The following is a 5,473-nucleotide window of genomic DNA, read 5'->3' as shown; positions in this document are numbered from 1 at the left end:
CTTCATTTTGTTTGACAGGCTCTCTTACATTTATGGCCTCCACTTCTTGAATAACTGTGGGAGATTTCATCCAACTTATATTCGACCATTCTTGGAGGTTTAATGTCACTTGATCAATTAACATATATGCTTCATCTACACTTTTGTCCATAAAAGAACCTCCAGCTGATGAATCTAATAAACTCTTGTTTGAGAAAGAAATTCCCCCATAGAATATGTGCAAAATCAACCATTTTTCAAAACCATAATGAGGGCACTGTCTTTGAAGACTCTTAAATCTATCCCATGCTTCAAACAATGATTCTCCAAATACCTGAGCAAAATTTGTTAAGCAATTCCTCATATACACTGTTTTGCTTGGAGAGAAAAAATGATTCAGAAATTGCTTCTCCAATTGTTCCCAACTTGTGATACTTTGAGGATGGAGAGAATATAACCAAGTCCTTGCTTTATCCTTGATACTGAAAGGAAATGTCATCAATCGAACTACATCTGCTGACACTCCTTCACATTTCACTATATCACAAATCTCTAAAAAATTTTCAAGATGCAGATAAGGACTTTCTGATACTTCTCCTCCAAATTTATGACCTTGTATCATAAAAATTAACTCTGGGTCTAGTTTGAAACTTTATGCTTCAATTTGGGGTTGCACAATGGGAGACAAAAATCTTGCAAAAAATGGTGTAGAAAAATTTCTCATGGGCCTGCTTGACATGTTAGTGCTCATGGAGATTCAAGAAAAAATTATAAAATGAAGAATCAAAGACAAGAAATAAATGCAATATGAAAAGCAAGAAAGAAAATGCAGAATTTAAATTGCAAGAAAGAAAGTGCATAATGAAAACAAGAAAGAAAAGATAAAAGAAAAAAGAAAAATGTCTAGAATAATTCATATGCTAAAGATTGCAAGATATGTTTACAAAAGAAAAGAAGAAAGAAACTAGATCAAAAAGAGAAAACAAAGAAAAGTTAGATTAGAGTGCTAGAAATCAAGAATGCAAAGTTAGAATTAGAATTAGAATTGCAACAAAAAGAATTGCCAAGAATTAGAAAGATATGCAAATGATGAAAACAGAATTCTAAAGATTAGTTTCAATTATGCTAATGAAAAGAAAGAAAGAAAAGTTATGTTTAGTCTAACTCAATTGATAATTCCTAATGTTATAGCGCAGTCCCCGGCAACGGTGCTAAAAACTTGTTCGCTCTCCGCAAGTGTACGGAAATGTCGCAAGTAATATAAAAAATTATCGTATCCACAGGGGCTGGAATAAGCACTAGAAATGTTTCAACACGAGTTAGCTAAACAACTAATCAATTGGTTTCCAAAAGCTAAATGTAACTAATGAAAAGTAAACATAGAAATGAAAGATCAACAAACAAGATTATGGGCTATGATAAATGAATGTTCTCGGAGTTTTGGTTTATTTGTAAGATTCCTCAATGTAAATGATCTACCAAATCCTATTTCTCAATTGTCCAATATTTATAGAAGGTTGCCGATTCTCTCTTGCAATAGACAACCGGCTTAGGACTGAAATCTATACCTAAATGTGATCAATTAGATATGAACTTATGTTGTCCTTACACGAGCATGTTCCTGTCATGAAGATCCCTCAGGTAATCGACATAAAGATCATACTTCGCAACACATAAGATATAAAGATTAATACCTAAATCTATCCTACCCTCTTGAATCATCCTATTTTTCCCTAAATCTTATCCCTCAAACGTCCTTACACGGGCTTGCACCTTTCGCGTGCTTCCCTCGGAAAATCGAGTGGGAGATAATCTCTACAAGATCCATAGGACATTCAAACAATCAATCAAGAATGTGAATTATGTCCACAACACAACGATTCATTCAAGATTGAATTGATACAAACAAGACAATATCATAAAAACAAGGAAATGACAAATCTACAAGATTTTACATCAATTCATCATACAAATACTCCCTCCATCCTAAAACAAAGAGATCTACTCCATGAATCGAAGAGAGAAATTCGAAAATACAAAGATTACACGCATTTCTTGATCCCCAATCCAAGAAGAGGAGAGAAAGAAAACTTATCTAAGATGAAGCTTGGTCTTCGGATCCAATCCACGCTCCCGGAGTCGAATACGTTGAAGATCCGCCTTTAGATCGCCCAGAAATCCTCCCAAGATTGGAAGGAAAGACCCAAATCTCGCTCTCTCCCAAGAGGGAGAAGATCCCCTTTCAAATATTGAAGAAGGGTTTAAATAGAGGTGAAGTTTGGGCGCCACACGGCCCCGTGGCACGACCGTGTGAGGTTCACAGGGCCCTGCCCACTCTCCTCTCTGCCAGCCTTGCAAGGCCGTGTGTGAGACACGGCCGTGGCAAACATCCCCAATGGCCCTTTACATGGCCGTGTAAATCTACATGGCCTGAACTGCCTTAGCCTCTGGAAATCTAGCACGGGCGTGTGATGCACACGACCTGCTTCCTTCCCTGCCACTGAGAACCTCACACGGCCGTGTGAGACACACGGCCGAGGCTTCTCCTATCTCTGGAAAACTCACATGGCCGTGTGATGCACACGGCCTTGGCTTCTTCTCATGTCTGGGTTCTTCAGATCCTTGCACGGCCGTGTGAGGTTCACACGGCCATGACCACTTCGTTTCTTGCTGTAGCCTTCTGGCCCATGATCTCCACACGGCCTGGGTGTTGGTTAATCCTAGGAAAACGTACCGGTTCCATTGTACAAAATTTTTTGTACAAGTGTCGAACCTTTCCTTAAATAACCTATTGTGTTCTTTAGAAGTTAAATTAGGAATCGCAGACGGAACTTAACATCATTGATTCCAAATTTAAATTATCTGTTCTTAATGGTTTAGATTTAAATCGCAAGCGGAACTTAACATTATTGATTCAAATCTACCTAAGTTGTTAATTCCATAAATATTAATTTCCAAAATTGGCTTCCAGGACTGCATGGCGAGGCACATGGCCTTCTTGGATATGGGAGTAACCACCACCGCCTAGGCAAAGCCTTTTAAGGAAAGCTAATATTTATTTCCTTAAATAAGTCTAGGTTAACCAAAAAGAACAATCGAATCACAAATTCGAAAAAGAAGAAAACACAAAATAGAAAAATAAATTCAATTAAACTAGATCTAATTGCCTCTTGTATTTAGAATTCTTACAAAGAGAAAAACTAGCATGATGCGGATAACAATTCCTAATTATACCTTCTGTTTGTAAGCTAATGACCTCGAGATCTTCTGTCGTATTCCTCGCCTCGCCTTGGACGTCGTGTGGGCGACGATCCTCCAAGATGAACACCACCCAAAAGAGTCCTTCCTCTTCCTCTAGAATTCGGCCACCACCACCACCAAGGAGAAGAGAGCAAAGGGAAAGGGAGAAGGGAGAGGGTCGGCCACCAAGAGATCACCCAAGCAAAAGAATAAGAGTTGTGCCTCATGAAGCCCCCTCACCCCTTCTTTTATATTACTTGCCCAAGGCAAATAAGGAAAAACTTTTTACAAAAAATAAAATCATCCAAGAGTTTTTCCTTTTTCCTTTTATTTTTCCTTTTCTTTCCTCTTGATTGAATCAATCACCAAAATTAATTGGGTGATGATTTTATTATTTTAATATGGACGGCCACCTTGCTTGGGCACCAAGCATGGTTAGTCGGCCCCCATAAGAGAAAGAAATAAATAATTTTTATATAAAATTTTACAAGAAAAATTCTTATAAAATTCTACAAGCTCTCTTTCCTAAAGTAGGAGTTAAAAAAGTAAAGTTTCAAAAAATTAAAATCATGTTTTAAAATTTAAAAACTCTCTTATAAAATTTCCTTTTTTAACATGATGTTAGAAAATTTTAATTTTTAAAACTTATCTCCCTTTTTTTCTTAAACCATGAGGATGGTTAAAAAAGGAATGTTTTAAAACTTTTAAAACTCTCTATTATAACATGTGGCCAAATTCAAATAAAGAAAGTTTTTAAAATTAAAATCTCTCTTTTAAAACTTATAGTTTTCTACAAAGAGAAGATTTTAAAAATTTAAAACAACCCTCCTATTTGAATTAATATTGGCCGGCCCCTACAAGCAATGGTCCGACCCCCTTCTTGGACACCAAGAAGAGCCTTACATTAGGATGGACTTGAGGCTATAATGAGGCTACGACATGGACCTAGAGGAGAAATTAGTTTTGGCCTTCCGATGAGCTTGAGTATCTCGTGTTCGCCCCGAACACACAACTCAAGTTCATCGATAATAACTCATTCCACTAGAGAGTTATTACCGTACTACCGCACCAATCCCAAATTACATTATGGGCTTCTTCTTATCATGAGTGTGTTAGTCTCCCTGTGTTTAAGATTACGAATGCCCACTAATTAAGTAAGTTACTGACAATTCACTTAATTAATATCTAGCTCCAAGAGTAGTACCACTCAACTTTATTGTCATGTTGGACTAGGTCCACCTGCAGGGTTTAACATGACAATCTTTATGAGCTCCTCTTGGGGACATTCTCAACCTAGATAACTAGGACACAGATTCCTTCTATAATCAACAACACACACTATAAGTAATATTATTTCTCAACTTATCAGGCATATTGATTTATCGAGCTAAACCTCACCCTTTGATAAGTCAAAGAAATAAATATTAAATATATGTGCTTGTTATTATATTAGGATTAAGAGCACACACTTCCATAATAACTAAGGTCTAGTTTTTTTACTAAGTCAGTACAAAAAGAACTTACCTAAATGATCCTACTCAATACACTTAAAGTGTATCAGTGTAATTTATTAGTCAAGATAAACTAATACTTAATTACACTATGACTATTCTGATGGTTTGTTCCTTTCCATTTTAGTCGTGAGCAACTTGTTTATAATTTATAGAGAACCGACAACATGATCTTCTGAGTATGACACCACACTCCATGTTGTCTACTATATAAATTAATTGAACAATTACATTTAACAAATAAATGCAGATATTGACAAATGTGATTCTTTTATTTCAATAAATAAATGTTTACAAAAGTTAGGCTTTTAGTATACACTCTAACAATCTCCCACTTATACTAAAAGACTAAGCTGCCATATCTGTTGCCTTACATCTTATTCCCATCCCCTCCACATGCTGATCAAAAGCTTTCGCCGAAAGGGCCTTTGTGAAAGGATCTGCTAGGTTATCTTCTGATGCAATCTTGGCGACGACAACTTCTCCTCGCTTGACGATGTCTCGTATCAGGTGGTACTTGCACTCTATATGTTTACTTGCCTTATGAGCTCGTGGTTCCTTCGAGTTTGCAACTGCACCGCTATTATCACAATAAATTGTGATGATCTTGGGAAAACTAGGAATCACATCTAAATCCATCAGAAAGTTCCTGAGCCATACAGCTTCTTTGGCTGCCTCAAAGGCTGCCACATACTCAGCTTCCATGGTTGATTCTGAGACGCATTTCTGCTTAACACTCCTCC

At 36.9% G+C, this 5,473-nt stretch overlaps 1 non-coding gene across 1 annotated transcript; it reads left to right on the top strand.

The window, feature by feature from the left end:
* The first annotated feature begins 239 nt into the window (after nucleotides 1–239).
* LOC122018253 lies at nucleotides 240–345 on the top strand. The gene has a single exon (XR_006121680.1). It is a non-coding gene; the product is annotated as a small nucleolar RNA R71 (small nucleolar RNA).
* The last annotated feature ends 5,128 nt before the right edge of the window (nucleotides 346–5,473 follow it).

This window comes from Zingiber officinale, chromosome 8B (genome assembly GCF_018446385.1).
Source record: "Zingiber officinale cultivar Zhangliang chromosome 8B, Zo_v1.1, whole genome shotgun sequence".
Classification (NCBI taxonomy): Eukaryota; Viridiplantae; Streptophyta; class Magnoliopsida; order Zingiberales; family Zingiberaceae; genus Zingiber; species Zingiber officinale.
Note: the sequence above shows the minus strand (reverse complement) of the source record. Positions and strands in the feature narration are given on the sequence as shown.